The sequence below is a fragment of the Aptenodytes forsteri genome, unplaced genomic scaffold (genome assembly GCF_000699145.1).
Source record: "Aptenodytes forsteri isolate BGI_AS27 unplaced genomic scaffold, ASM69914v1 Scaffold212, whole genome shotgun sequence".
Lineage (NCBI taxonomy): Eukaryota > Metazoa > Chordata > Aves > Sphenisciformes > Spheniscidae > Aptenodytes > Aptenodytes forsteri.
The window spans coordinates 519,766-536,687 of NW_008795487.1; positions in this window are offsets into that span (position 1 = coordinate 519,766).

The following is a 16,922-nucleotide window of genomic DNA, read 5'->3' on the forward strand; positions in this document are numbered from 1 at the left end:
CAGGCTGCCCAGGGAAGTGGTTGAGTCACCATCCCTGGAGGTATTTAAAAGACGTGTAGATGAGGCGCTTAGGGACATGGTTTAGTGGGCATGGTGGTGTTGGGTTGATGGTTGGATTCGATGATCTTAGAGGTCTTTTCCAACCTTAATGATTCTATGATTTTGGTTTTAAAGACATTCTAACCATCTGCAACTCGCATGAAGTCTATATCAGGGCAACTTAGTCCTCAGTGGCCTGCTGTAGGATGTTTTCAGCAGTCCCAGACAGGAATTTATGTTTTAGGAAATCCAAAGCAATCCCTTCCAAAGCAGTGGAAAAATTCATACAAGTTTTTATAAAACATGATCAAGCTTTTCCTGTAGAAAGAAATGATATTCACATCTATGGAATATATAAAAGCCTAAAAGTATTAACAGAGGCATCGTCAAGTAACAATCAAAGAAATTTTCTTTTCTTACTTGCTAAAAGCCATGCTCAGAAATTTTCCTTTTTCCATTGAACTATTGATTAATATGAAAGGACTGAAACCTCTCTGTTTCTCTTAAGGCCATGCTGAGATCATAAACCTTTGCTAGGAAATATGAACACAAGTGTTGCCAAACTACATCAGAATGTCATGTACTACTTGCAAACATGGCCAGCAGTGATGTTTGAGTCTATGTCAGCATGAGCTTTGCCTTTCCCAAAATGAACTGAGTACCTTCTCCTCTGAGAAATGCTTCTGCTGACTCCACCAGAGCTCTGAGGCCTGGGAGTGCTTCCTGGTCCTGGATGGGGTTTCCTGATCCCAGGACATGTGGATAAGATCTGGGTCCTCAAAGCTATCCAGGTTTTTTGAGCTTGAGTTTTCATTAGGTGGAGCCCAGGTGTGGGGGCAAGGAAGGACAGGGGCATGCTCCTGCTGATCCCCCAGTCTGCAGGTCTCCCCAAGAACACCACCAAGGGAGCACCCCGTGGAGCACATTTGCCTTGGAGGTAAGAGCAGCCACTGGGAATTATTCCTTCCTCCACTATAAAAATAGTGCAATTATTACTCACTTTAGAAGAGAATTTAAACACAGCAAATTTACATGTGCATTTACATCTAAAGAGAGCACGAGAGGAATTTAAGTGTAGACTAGGACCATTCAGACAATTGATGTACCATTGCATACATGGACATTTCTTCATTCTATTGTGTGAAAAAAACTGTATGAAAGAAATAGCGAAACAGAAGCCATTAACAAGTAATTTGATTTAAAATTACAGGCTACTAAAAGCTGACAGGGCAAAGTGCTAGATTCCAGGTATATCTGAACAAGAAGGCAAAGAGTTTTGTTCTACTGATTTGCCACTGCTACAAAAGGCAAACTGAAAAAATGAAATCAGGTAGTCATTAGACCTGCAGCATTGATGTTCGTAATTGGCCTCATGATGAAACACCACAAAATTGTACTGAATTTCACGACACTTTCAAAAATTCTATCATTATCTATTTATTTGCCTCAGTTAAAGGCCTCAGCAGAACAGCCCTGGACTGCTTAGCACAATTCTACTGCAGATTATAGAAAAAATGAAATTATAAAGAACAGCAAATATCCAAATTGATACAAAAACTATGAGATTTAAAACTCACTAAAATGCTGCAATAAACTGCTTGCAGGATTTCTCATGCTTCTTGTTGCATCAGCTCTCTGAAATGATGTCTGAAATAGTTAAATTAAGAATGATAGAATTCAAAACACCTCAAGACTCACATTGGTATTCGGACCTCTTGCTCTGGTGTTTGGACATATTGCACTGGTTTAATTAGCTATCTAACAGCAATTTCCACATGTTAGGAAGGAGAGCACTTCACAAGAAACAGGCAAGAAGTTTGCATATGCACTTATGAATTACTGCAAACGTGTCTGGAAATTAATCTCTGCACTCTCCCATCTCCCCTACAAATGATGTCTGTTCAGTCATACTACAGCCTTGAAACCACTTCCTTGAGATTTGCCACGTACTTCACCTGAATGAATACAACTTTTCATAACTGGTGACTCATTCATTGCCCATACATATTGTTTTTAAAATATCAATTTCAGGGAAACACATAGCATTGCTTCAAGTGGAACAAACTTTCTCTGATTGTTCTATTAGTGAATGACTCTATAGTAATGTTAGCTCTACTGAAAGATAAGGCAATAAATCAGTTAATTTTATAGCAATTTCTTCAGCTTTTTTGCTTAATAGTCATGCAGAATTCTTTTACTTCTAATTTCTTTTGCCCACCAATACTATAATGTAGCGTACACTTGTTTTACTTCTGTCATGCCCTCATTTGACCCTTGTCAATGTCCATTTATCATTCAGTTTTGATTCTCATTGACTTATGAGACTTTTGATAAACTTCAGGATGCCAAAGGTTCCCAGTTTTTACTGAAGATGCTCTTATTTTTACAGTCCCTGTCCTTGCGCTGAGCATTCCTTGGAGAGAGATGTTTCGGGCAATTGGAAGGCTCAACATTAGGACATGCAAATGTTTAAATTATTGCTTGCAGATCAATGACAAGAAATAGGACATCTATTTCTGGTAACATTGTAGATTTATAGTTGAGTCAAGGCTAATGCAAGGTGAACTCCTCCCTTTATGATCACTGCCACAAATGCATTAGCTCATCCGTGAATTTAAAAATCGACCTCCAGAGAGTTAGTTGGCAATTTGGCACCTTGCTTTGATTGTATACAATTTAACAAAAGAACATCCAGCACTAATTCAACAGTAATATTGCTTCTGCCTTTCAGGAATGATTTATTCATTTGGATATGATGTCCAAATTACATTTCCTTAAGGAAGGGTGTTTACTTTGTTTGTTTGCAATAATCATATTACTTCTCAAGGACATGACAAAAGTAAAATTGTTGTTACTGATTATTAGGTTGAATGTAAGTATGTCCTGAACGATGGTCCTCTGTACGGAAAACCCAGGGGGTGGACGGTTGGGGGGAGGGCAGTTGTTGCACCATGCTTTCTGACACTTTACAACATACCTCATCTGGAAGCTACTGTCCCAACTATCATCTGTATAAAATAGACAGGCATCTTGAACACCAGCACTGCAGACCCTGAAGGATTCAGCAGATATTTGTGCTGCCTCGTTCTTGCAGCTGCAGCATGAGCATCTCAGCACTTCTCAGGGATCACCAGGCAAGGGGCTTTACCTTGCCTATGTTGAGCTCCCTTTTACTGCTATAACTGCAATCTTGTGCTGCTGTAGTGTCACAGCTCTTGTTCACCAGTAAAACAGGCTTGGGTTTGTCTAACCCCTTTGGTAAACAGCTGCCCCAGCTACACTGATGTACAGAAATGTGTTGTACTGTATTTCTGTACAGCAGATCCCACCCTTACTCTCATCCTAGAGGAAAAGGCTTTCCATTCCTCACCATTCCTGCAATGGTGATGTAAGGCATGACTTACTATTATGTACAATGTTTTTATTTTCAGGGCATAGCTAAGAATTTAGACAGTGGACTGTTGCACTTATATTTTCACATTAACAATATGCTTATTGTTATTTTTAAATCACATAGCACAAGTGTTTAAGTGTCGGAGACTCCCTACATTATTGACATTTCAGATGAACTATCTTCTTAGTTATTAACCCTCTTCTCAGCTTACTTTTTCTGGCTGGGATTTTCACTGGGTTTAGCCACTTGCTGCCTAAATCCTGTGGAAATTCATGCCTATCTTGTTATTGCCACTAGGACTGTCTTGGATGCAGGCACCCAAATATGAGCTAACATCATTCTTGTCATGCTTTGTAGTCATAGCCCTGCTGGATATATGGTGGAGAGCATTTCAAAAGGATATTCTCCAAAGAAGATGGTTACCTGCCCTGCTAAGGAGGTCATACAGCTGTAGGTCTAAGATGTAAACATCTCTGTAGCTGTGGATCTCACATCTACTCAGTGAGCGCTCAGCTCTCCCAGCACTGTGTGTTGGGTCTGCATAGCCATCTGGACCTGAAACAACCAGCTGTGACTGCAGGTATACTTGATGAGAAAGGCTATAATCTTCTTGGACTTAGTTCTCTCCCTTTGTTTCCAGGTCAGGCAAGTAAGTAGCCCTATCAGTGGAAAAAAAAAAAACAGTTTAGCATTGCTATCTGACTCCAGCAAATCAGCTGTCAGTGCTGGATGATATAAGGTGGTCAAGCAGGCATGTTGTCATTTAACCACAGGCAGTGTTAGGGTTTCCAGAATAATGACAAACAGTGCTCCAGAGGTCTGCTGGGGCTATCACTATGATACATGACTTGAAAGCCCAAGCTAGACATATGTCAGTTAGACATATTTATGCTCTAAGTAAGCCTTGATCAAAGAGGGGAGCTAACAGACATCAGTGTGGTATGGATGATGTTTCATGTTTTAGTGTCTCACAATGCTAAGGTGATCCAGCAATCTACTATTTACAGTGTAAGCAATCTGAGGCTTTCCTTCCGCTGATTTCCACAGACAACCAGTGGGGTGTCTGTGCCCACCAGTATTTCATTCGGGCTCATTAAGCATTTGATGGGAGGCTAGCTGGCAAGACAGTTTAGCTACCAACTCAGCTGGATAACTAAACTAACAGTTGCAGAGTGGTGGTGGATAGTGTTTAGCTGGAAGAGTAACAAGATGTTACTGCTCACACACCTCTTTGAATGTCAGTCTGTTCAATAGTGCCCTCATTACAGGGAAAGCTAAACACTGCAAGAGTCTTAGTCTGGAGCAGACTGATATTTCTGCCGGTTTCGCAGGGCTGGTGCAGGTAACTAGCAAGACGACGTCTGAAAGGATGCTGTGCCCCGGGACAGCAAGGCAATTCCTGTCCTGGAATTGCACTGTTGCTGTACATGTTCTCTTTCCCCAGTGGCTGCATGTGAATAGAGAAGAACAAGAGCACTTTTGTTTCCGTCGTGCATTGACGAGCTCCTTTCCAACCAATGCTGCTTATGTGGCAAGGTGGAGGAAAGTCCCATAAGGATAGTGATAATGTTTCATTTGAATCAGCTGAAAGACAGATTCAAATCACAGATAATGATACCAGCAAATTTCATAATATTAAAATTTTCAGAGAAGGGTCATTGTAATTTTTAATTTTTTTTTTTTTTTTGAGAGGATTAGTGCAGGGCTTTCTCTTTCCCTGTCTTTCTCCCTCCTTTTCTCACTAATTTTCATTCTTTTCCTTTGGCTGAAAATCTGTGGGGGATTTCCATCTTGAAGGTAAGTAGCACTGGGGATCCTTCTCTTTCCCCTTTCTGCTCCCTGCCATTTTCTCAGGATATCCTCTTTTACTCTGTAGCCTTCCAGTATCTGCAGCCTTCCAGTATCCAAAGCCTCCCCCTCCCCATAACGTGCATAATAAATCTGCACTGCTCAAAACTTGACTGGGGATATCTGAAACAGCTGTCAGAAAGGGGAGCAAAGACAGACTGTGGCTCACCTCGAACCCACTTTATTACCTTAGCTAGGAATCTTATAAACTACTTACATTTCCTCCTCCATAAAAATTCTTCTCAGTCATTGCACAATAGAAGATGGGGAACTCAGATGCAAAAGCTTTGCAACAGAAGTGCATTTGTGACACCCTGCCTTTGTCTTACAGTTCCACCAGTAAAAAGTAAAAAATGGACCAACAGTATCAGAGACTCTTCAAATAGTATGGAATTAATATCTTGATAGACTCTTCCACAGTTTAAAGCTAAGACCCTTGTAAAAGAAAAAACCCACTACAATATTTCCATTTTTACTTTTGCTGCAGATGTCTTTTTATTCCCACACATTGTTCAGCTTTATATTGGCAACGCCACTTCTGTGGCCACAGCCCTTGGGCCAGGCACAAAGACGGCATCTCTGTCCTGTCCACTTCCTAAGGCAGAACTTTCTCCTGGGTTCTTTTGGGCGCTTTCTTGAACAGGTCTTGAGACTTCTATATGAAATTGCACTGAGCTTCTTCCTTGTCTTTGGCAGCCACGGTAACTGCTATGAAGGCGTTTTGGTCCCAAAAACTCATCTCAAAAGTGTGAGAGGAGTGAGGGCAGTGCAGAGAACTCTCTTTCTCAGAGAAAGGGAAGATTTGAGAGTGAAATCCCAGGCTTGACTTTGGACTTTGGAATTGCAAGTACGTGTTGCTCAGGTTTGTTACTGATTTTGTGCCCTGAAGCCCAAATGAATGAAAAATTCCCTTCTCCAAAAGCTGTTGGAGAGGACCTTCAGCTGATTTCAAGAATAGGACCCTAAATTATGCTTTGAATAACCTCATGGTAAGGGTATACTAGGGATAATTCCACCTCCCAGGCACTTACTATGTGCCAATGATAATCTGGATTTCCTAGAATACAGCTTCTGTGTTAAAAGCTAACTGTAATGCTGAAAACATCTATTCTCTGCAAATTTAATTCAGTTTTGTCTACTTGGCATGGATGTTAAATTTCCAGCCTCCATAATCAAGCATTTATTAGAATTGCAATCGAGTTATTTTAACCTAGAAAGGGATTTAGTAGACTATAAAAATTATTCTTCTCCTAAAGCAGGGCCAAAGATGACACTGTCTTTCATATTCAGGTAAAACTCCTCCTGAAATGAAAGGGAGTTTTACTGGTGTATGGACTACAGTATATGCTGAGGCTCTGGCAAAATTATACCATTACTAGGCTGCTGGTTTAAAAAGGTGACCTGTCTGAATGGGAATTAAAGATCGAGTCCCCAAGCCCCCACCTTATGCAGGATGCAAGAAGGCTGTGCTGGATAACACTCTTCTCACAATGTTTTAGGTTTTTTGTAAGGTAACTCGTCAAACAGCAGTTTGTTATTAAATCATTTGACTCATTTCACTGGGGACTGCACTAATTTATAAATTGTAGCAGCTGCATTTTTGGATTTGCCCAGCTGCTACCACATATTATACTTGAAAAACCTCTGGCACAAATGACACCAGTGTGTTTTTCTTCCCAAGAGCATTAGGTAGGCAAAACACAAACAAAAGTTTGTGTTTTAAGGAAAATGTGCTAAGCGATCTTTTCACCCTCTCAGTTATCCAAAGGTAAATCTTCTTTCATATTCTACCACTGGTTCACTCTGAACATCACAGCCACGTCTGAAGATCTTGGTGGTCTTCTCAGGCATAATACATTTGCTAATCTGACCACTATTTGTAAGTAATGTTTATTGTAAAAAGCTGCATTGGAGTAACAGTAGAAGGCGAATCTATTTCATGGATCAGGAGGCTGTAATACAGAGACTATTAGAGTTATCCTTTTAATGACTCGCCTCACTGTGCTGCTTGGACCAAGACCTCTTGTGTTAGAAGTCTTGCTGTACAAAGAGGACAGGAACACAGACCAGTCAAACCAATTTTTAGATAGGGTGGAGAAATGCTGTGTCATATGTCATCATTTTAGTAGGTAAATTCACCGTCCTCCCATAACTTCATTTTCTTGCCTGCCATCTGTAGGTGTGCTTATAACACATACATGGACAAAACTATTATCAGAAAATATATCTAGATATTATTGCCCTTTAATCCTAGCAGGCTGCACTGCTATAAAATAAAATGTCTGTCTAATCAGCTAAGACTAATTAAATAGCAGCTTTTAAAATCTTATTGATTCAGCTTTACAGTTCCCCACTTTTGTAACAAGATAATGCTAAGCTTAACTTTTTATATAACTACAGAAAAAAGTGTTTCCAAGAGCTATAATTAAATCAAAATAAGAAAATCTAGCTAAGCCTTTTGTTCACTTTCAGAAGGCCAGAGGTACAAGTGTAGATGGAGAAGAGCGTTTTCTTCTTCCTCAGGACACTTCATACCTGGAGTTCCCTCCACTGTTTGAAATAAAATTTCATTGTAAAGTGTGATTAGGTGGAGTCTGAAGTTGGCACAACGTTTGGGAAATTTTTAAGCCTGTTTTCTCTGGAACCAAAACCCATCTTCACCTTGATCGCAGCCGTTTTTTTCTTGGGAAGTAACTAGCGAGGGATGCTGCCAGCTAGCAGAGGGAACAGGGCCTGATTGAGCAAAATTCCACTTTAGACCCCTGACATTATAACAAACCCAGGACACTCTGGCTGCAGTACAGGTTTGCTGGTTTGGCAGGTCAACACTGCAGAGGCCTCATAGGCAGAAGAGTGCTTAAAACTTCTACAGAAATGTGTGTTATTACCTCAAAACCGGAGTCAATAGATAGGGGCAGGCTGCAAAACTTATGCACAGAGGGCCGGCTACTTGCTTCCCTGTGTAAACAGGGAAGCTTTGATGATGGTCGTGCAATAAAGGATGTAACTTGCGCAGGGTGTCAGCACAGCAGCAACAGACACAGGATGGCTTAATAGATCGATTCTTCCCTCACCCTAATAAAGTTTTGCTTCATTCTAAGTGAAAGCAGCTCTTTGTTCATGACTCTGGCTTCATGACTGTTTTCAAAGAGGTTACTTTTTCAAATAGCAAAAAATGAAGAGAAACGTCAAAGTGCAAATCTCCACAACTTGCAGTTTTAGAAATATAAATAACACATAAATACACAATATATATTAAATAATACACATTATAACATGAAATATATCATAAAATGTATAATGTATATTGTGTATTCTGTTATATGATGTATGATTATGTAATTTATCACATATCATACCTCCTTTATCATATTTAATATGTTAATAATATATTTTATATATTATATATTAAGAAGCAACTAAAATTCATCCCAAAGGGCAAACAAGAGGAGCTGAAACTTTTTTCCTTTAAGTGAGAAATGCTAGGAAAAGCTGATTTTGTTCTTGAAGAAAATCTTGTAGAAAGGATTAGTAATCTTGTAGAAAAAAACAAACAAACAATCGAAAAACCCTCATAGCACAGAAAATCTTGTAGGAAAGAAAATCTTGTAGCAAAGTTATATGGTAAAGACAGGGTGACATTCTAGCCAAGAGTGTTTATACGTGGCATATCTTGTGGGTGAGGGTGTGTGAGTGACACATGGAGCACCTGGACAGCCGTCCCTCCCTCTGCCTCCAAATTCATGTGCCAGTGGGAGGGGGCTGCAATCACGGGGCTCCTTCTACACCTGATGGAGACAAGCTGGTTTCCCTAAAGGTGAGCCAAAGCAAAAGCATGATATGGGTGATGTAAATCGTTCTCTGGGAAAAGCTTGTTTCTCCCCTCTGGAGGGGACTGAACCTGTGCGCAGCTGAAAGCAAAGGCACATTTGCAGGCACATGCTTCCCTGGCGCGCTTCACAAATGCCTCTTTGGTGCCATGGCTCAACACAGAGGGAGAGCTAGGTGCTAAAACAGGGGATTCATAGAAAATGCAATGCAGAGAGCGTGCCCAGGGTGCTGAGGAGAGCTAAGAAACCCACATCAGACCCTCTGGGCTAGGGGAACACACCTTGTGCTGCTTGGGATGCAGTGTCAAATCCTCTTCTGCAGTTAGGTACTTAATGCCTGTAGTTATAAAGCACAAAAGCAGTCTGACCTTTGTTTAAAAGACCTGACAATGCTGAAGAATGTTAGCATTTCCTTCATACCTTTTTAAAGGTAAGATTTCATTTTTACCGATTCCTTTTTAAATCAACATTTACTGGACATTGGATAATTTAGTCCAAATTTAATCTGGTCTTGAAGAGAGACGGATGTTTCAAGGAATGCCCCAGCTTCTATCTACTAGTGATGTGTAAGCCAAAGGGACTCTTTTTTTTTTTTTTTAAGCTTTTCTGATTTATACCATGTATTTACACACTCATTAGAGTGAAGCCCATCATTAGAGTGAAGCCCAGGACACAAGTCCTCCCCCATACCGGATTGCTTTAACAATTAGCCTGTAGAGGCATCCACCCATTCTCATTTGAGCATGTCGGTGATTCATTTTGTATGGTAGTGGAGGAGCTACAATGGGCAGGACAGACAGCCTGCCCCAACATACACACAACTGGGTGTCCTTAGCTGGCAGCTGGCAGAGCCCCGTCTCTGTCCAGGGTCCACCCCAACACCTGGCTCCTGAGCCCCTCAACTCCTCACTGGCCTGTACTCGGATGTGGTTGCATCCCTGCACATGTACCCACAGCCTGCACACCCCGTCTCCCTGGTGCTGGCCCCATGGTCCTGGCCCCACAGCAGGGTGGCTGCTCAGCCCTCCCTTACATGGGCACAGGGGATGGGGAGCCCTTGCCCAGGAAAACCATCAGAAACAGAGTTTAATGAGAAGACAGGAGAGGCTGCACTGGCCAGCACAGGCATGGCCGGACACATGAACTGACTAGCACTCACTTACACGCCACCAGCCCCTTTTATCCCATTTTCCCTCTGTTTTCCCATGCTTGTTCCTCCCCAGTATCCCTTGATCCCTCCTTTTCACCACCTTTGTTCCCTCCTCTAAACATCCCATCCAAAATGCTCTTCCCCAACACAGAGTCTCGTGCCTGCAGGCAGTCCCCCCCCATCTGTCAAGTGACCCGGGCAGAGCTTCTCCCACGGACTCATCTTGATGGGTCTCACCCAGCCCATGGGGTGGCTGCTCCTAGTGACACCCAGGAAGGGCCAGGGCAGGGGACTCCACTGGCCCCCATGGGTTTAATGGGGCTCCCCACACACACCTTTGGGCCTCCCTGCTCCTTTTGCAAGTCTTTTTTTATCACACAACCTAACAAACTTTTGAGTAGACCCAGTAGATGGTGGAAGCATGCCATGGCCATGTTTATTTTGGCAGGCCCTCAAGGAGCTTTATGCGTCATTAGTCTGCTGTCTGGAAGCAGGCAAACAGGGACCTGGAAACTGAGACCCCTTCAAGGAGTGGGGAACATTTTGTGCATGCCAGTCATAGGTAGGTGTTTGAGTTAGACCCTAGGAAGCAGTTAGCCCGCTATGGTTTCCCTGGGGGATCTGGACCAGTTTGGGATCCCTCTGGGCTCAGGAATGGGGGAATTTCCACCAGAGCCAGGAGACTGTGTGGGAACAGGGTGGACTGCCAGAGGGAGAAAACAAGGCTCCAGAAGGCGGCAATAAAAGCACTAAAAAAAAAGCATGTTTTTTTGTATAACTGAAAGAAAAAAAAAGTCCTTGGGCATTGTGAAAGCCTGCTATCAGGAGGCAGGTTTTGATAACGTTTCAGTATTGATTAGTCAGTTGCTGTGTTCATTTGAAACAAAGCCCACGGCTTGTGTAGGAAGTGGCAGCATTGCAGCTTAGTAGTGTCCAAAATACCATATCGCTATCAAGGCTAATTTAACACTGATGAGATCAATAGGGTTCCTAGGGCTAGGAGTAGATGAGAAACATGCCTCATTACATGCTGCTATAGTTCTCCATGGGAAAGAGGAAAAACATGCAGTAGGGTGAGAGAAAAGGGACTCGGAAACTGTGAAGTCCTGAAAATCAGGTAGGTACTTTTGGCTTGCTCCAGTGAGTCACCTGAAGTGACATCTCTCTGAAACAGTGACAGAAAACTGGCAGAGGTTCTTTTCTATATCCAACTTACTTAGGTGTGCCCCTTGACTGGAACATTCTTTTTAGGCTGTTGTTGGCAGTGCTTGCTCACTTTCCCTTCTCTCTCTCCCTCTATTTATTTAAGCCACCAAAACATGCAAAATCTGAGTTTTCTCTACAAAGGTAAATCTCTATGCAATCCCATAATCTTTGGTGGTACCAACATAAGCATCACTTTTATACAGAACTGCTTCTGGATATTGCCCGGTAAATATTGCCTCCTGGTGTGAAGCTTTAGAGTTAGACACAAAAAAGCACCTGGAGTCTTGAAAGAGGGGTGTGACGATGCTCACAAACTGCAGTGCAGCCCAGCCCCCTGGATGGCATGCCACACGTGTCTGTGCCACACAAAGGGAGAGTGGAGATGCCAGAAGAAATACAGGCAGCAAGCTTTCTGTAGCAGGCCTGCAGTCAGCATGATCAGTGGGCAGTAGCCAGTAGGAAACTCTAAGGAAAAAGATGAAATCCTGGTCCTCTCTGGGAGTCAGGTGTCTCTGCTGGCCCTGGATGGAAAGCACAGACCCCCAAAGGCAGTAGCTGTATTCTTTTGTTCAAAGTGTCAAATGAGGTGAAGGGAGAGTGTGTGGCTGATTCCCTCAGTTTTTCACGGTTTAAAAAGGGAGAACCTCTTTTCATATATCAGTTTAATAAGTGAACTAGCAATCTATATAGCAGACTAATAGAGTGCCTAGCAAGAAATTGGGATCAATCAATTCCCTTTCCTCCCTGCCTGAAAGACTTCAGCTTCATGTCCCAGCAGCATGGCCAACCAACAGTGACAGCATCACATTCCTGCAAGTCCCTTCTTCCTCCAGTCTTGAATTTTTTCTTGCAAGTGGCACCACTATGGTAAGACAGATTAGGAATGGCTTTTCTTTCTGTCTCCACCTCTAGTACCATCCAAGAATAATCCATGTAGTCTTTACATTTTCTTGCAATCACTAGGCTCTGTGACATTTTGAAGGCTAACATTTGGTTGAATTCTAGTGCCTTCTAGGTTAGACAAGCAAAGATGATCAGAAGGACGGCTTAGGTCTTTATCAGAGGGTGCTGGCACTTCCTGCACAGGTCCAAGGGTGTGATAAGTTGATTGCAAAGCATTGAAGGGATTCACATGGCCAGAGTATTCCCTTCTGGGTTGCAGGTTCGTACCCAGCCTGTCATTGCAGTGATGAAGAGGGAACTTCAGATGGTCGCCGAGTGATTTATTTGGGAAGTGTTTATTCATACGTTCTTATCTGGCACATACATCATCGACAGTCATATTTCATGGTGATGGGAAAGGCACTGTGTGTAATTATCTCAACCAGGCAGTCATTTCCTCCTTTTAGAGAGATGACGAGTTCTAAAGTCAAAAGCATGGCAGGCCCTGTTTCCCAGAAACACTGCTCCTTTCCACAGTAAAAATTTATGTAGTTCATGTAAGAATCTTCCTGCCTGAGAAAGCTAGCTGAAAAATGCATTTGGATTGCAATTTGTTTTCAATTGCCAAACACACTGGCATGCGATGGTGGCAGTTCCAGGCAATATATGATATTTTTGTACCTTGTTAGAGATGCTCTGTTTAACAAATTTTTTTATCCATCCCATTTAACTTCTCAGCAACGTCACACACTGACCCGGAGACTGGACTTGGTGACCTCAGGATCCTTTCTAGCAAGTTAGATCTACCAGGCTGGGGATGGGCACAGCACCAGGGCTTTGCCTCCCCCATTAACCCTTGTTTCCCCACTCCTCCCAGAAGCTTTGGAGCTGTACTGGAAGTTGCAGTGCTTCTTCCCATAGTCACCTCATGCCAAAGCAGCCCCACAGTCTCTGAAGCTCTGCGGCAGAGCCCCACATCAGCATCAGGGAAGTTGCCCTCAGCTGAATTATGCCAGCAGTGGCCAACTGCTGTGTGCCAGCCCCTGCTCCCAGCAATGCTGCCCCATCAGCTCTCAGCCCATGGGATCCTTCCCCACATGGAACCCCTGGCTGAAAAGGGGCTCAGCCTCCCCATTCCCACCATCCTGTGCATGTGACTGTTTTTTGAGTCTTTCCTCCTAACAGCAGCTCCTTTTCAGGCCATAAGCATAAATATAGTTTAGAAGAGTAGGGTCCTAGAGACTCCCGGGGCCTTTTGAACACTGCAGACATGGCACAGTATCCTGAAAGAGAAAAAATGCCCTGCAAAAGTTAACATCAAATTGAATTCAGGGATGTATGCAGGAGTATAAGGCCTCATCCCCTCAGTAATTTCCATGGAAGCTAACTTTCAATCAAATAACAGTCAAAGTTCAAGCCAAAGAAAATGAGCTCAAATAAAAGATGAACAGAGCTCAGCTAAAACTAGAAACAATAGATTAGCGAAGTTAATGACCTGTTCATCTTAGTATCATGTAATTGAGCCCAAATAATATTTAAGCAGAAAGAAACCTTGCCTTACCATTTGTTAATAATTACTCACATTCCAGTAACAAGGCTACAGGAGTGTTCCTTTAAATGCATGTTGTGTGTTAGCTTTAGTACCCTACTCCAAGTAAGGGTAGCTGATGAACTCCAGCCATGAGAGAAGAATCAAATACAAATTAAATATTTAATGTCTTCAGCAAATGCAGTGGATGTAGATACATAAATTACAGGAAAAAAAAAAAGAATCTCCAAACTAAGGAGAACTTAATTCAGCAGCAGCCTGGTTTAAGGGTTTCCAATCTCTTTTATCTTAGAGTTGCACAACAATGACATATCCAGTGCAGCAGCTTGTGAGTCCACATTTTTCAGTCAGTTTTCATGAAGCAAAAGTGTAAGTAACATTAAATGAAGGTGCATTGCACTTATACAGTAGAGTTCGTACGCTTTTGGTCTGCAAATTATTTTGTATATAAGTTTTAAGACTCACGATAGCTTTATTAGCTAGTAATAGCTGTAATTAGCCAGTAATACACAAAATTATGAAGCATTGTATCAAGCTGCAGAAGAGCATTTCTTTGTTTAATCAACAGTGATGTTCAAAGAAACTAACCAAATAATAATGCATGAAATACATAGGACTGATTAGGGAAAGAAAAAAATGTTTAAATTTTGGAAGAAAACCTGTTCATCTTTCTGAGATGATCCTTTTCCTGATGACATCCTGCTTATTTCTGTCTTTGGAGGCTAGGAAGATAATGCTGAATCACGGTGCAATGCGAAGAATTACTTAAATTGTAGTAGAGTGGGGTTCCCCCCTGCCCTTTTTTTTGAGCGATGAACAGGTTTCTGTGTTTAGTTAGGACCAAACTGAAGCTCTCTGAGGTTAGCAAGCCTTTGGATTGATTCCAAGGGGGTTTCTACCAGGGATTAATTCTGCAATTTCATTGTGTCACTGGTTGAGCTTTCTTTCCCGTTTTGGAAGAATAACCGAAGTCTCAGTATATAGGGGCGTGCTCAAAAATAATCCAGATACAACCCCATAGCTGGAAGGCACTGTTCCCTAGCCAAGGTGTAGCAACTGATCATGTTGGCCTTCAAAGCCCATTGGAACATAAAGTAAAATTGATTATTTAAATCAACAAGAGTCTTAATGGAACTGTTAGTGGAATATCAGATTTCATCCATCTGTGACATGCAACATTTTGCATTTTGAATCACATTAAAATTGTGTGGTAAGCGAAATAGATGTTGTGACACTAGATAATCAACAGCAAACCATCTTACTTCACAGTGATACAGCCAAGGAAGATAGTTGGTTACCACACCCCAGCTGACGAAAACCAAACTTCTTGCAAGGAAAGCAACTTTTTCAGAAGTACTAATTCAATTGCTTGTGCTTATGCAAAGATACCCACACCAGGGCATCAACATTTTCATTACACTGTGGACCTCAACAATCAGTCATTGTATCATCTGCAGCACAGTTTCTCTCTTTTAATCAGTCTTTCAAGGTCTCCTTTCTCTGTTTGTCATATAGATTAAATATAATTAAAGGATAATGCTGCAGAAACCAGGTGACTGCTGTTGCTTAAAACTGTTATTCCATTAGTATCTGTATTCCTTTTCTTCAGCTGGTCTTCATGATATTCAATATTTGGAGGACTGATTCAAAGAACATACAGTTATTAAACAGAACTAGTCTTATAAAACCTATTTTCTATTACACTTGCCTTTCAGTATGCTGGAATTTTAGACAACGTTCATTTCAGAAGTCTTCACATTTCTGTAAATATTCTGACTTGAGGCATAAGGATAAGTCATTGTTACTTATTTGAACAATTCTCCATTTAGAAGAACTTTGCTTATCTCTGCTTCATTTTATTTTCCTGAATTTTCAATTTTATATAGTACGGACAACATCCAACAAGAGTGTTTTCCAGCATAGCTTTCAAATACCATCCTGTCTCCATTATGAAACACTTCTGTGGTAACTTTATTAGCCGAAAAAAATAATAATAGAGAAGTACTGAAGAACCTTCATATCCAAAGCCTGGGGGGAAGAAGCTACCAGCAAAATGGCTGCTCTGATTTTAGCCTGAGTGACAAGGTGGAAATGAACGAGAAACTATATGTGGCATGTAATTTGGCTAAGTGAGACTGTGAAATGTTGGAGGTCACTATTCCCAGGAAAGAAAAGCAGAAAAAGGTTAGAGAAATTCACACCTTTTCTGACAATATGCAGAGAATTGGCTGGTAGATTGGGTACTTGGAAAGATCAGATGAGCTGCTTGGGAGTTCAAGTCCAGTTCCCAGGGACCAAAGACATCATAATATGGCAGAGCAAGAAATCTGAATTTTACATTGCAGGCTACACTGTCACAAATTATATGTGTTGAATGAATTATTATTATTATTTATTTTATTTGAGTTGGTAGTAATGTTTTTTGTTTTCTTTTGCCTTGTTTTAAGTACAACGAAGCTGGGCCCCTTTCTGGCATTTGCTGAGTATTTCCAGCTCCTTTCTTGACTGGTATCCTTGATGGAGGCTTTTCTTTCCTGCCTTGTCCGAAGGCATCAAAACCAGCTCCTTGTTCCAAGCTAGCTAGCACTGGACTGGAGAAAAAAACCAGTATATTTTGCTTACACAATACGTCAAAAGTCTGTCATAAGTTTTTGTTCCAGGAACTTTTGATGGGTAGAGGCAATTGTCAATAGCCTGATCATTAGGGCTCTCGCTAGCACTAGGTTATATATTAAATAATTATACATAACTTTTTCTGCAGCACTGGGTTATGGAACAAAATCTGTCAGTTTCTGTGTTGGGACTACTACTTTTTTATCAAAATCATCCATACTGAACCTAGGAATGCTCTCTGACATATTTTTGTCCAGTATGTCACATTTCTGTAGAAATAATCTTTAAGTGAATCAACATTTGTGGGTGGAAAAAAAATCTCGTTTTTGAAAAATTCCAAGCTACAGCTATTTTCACTTTTCTGTAGACACTTTAGACATCTGCAAAACCATCTGGAAACAGGGAGAAGCA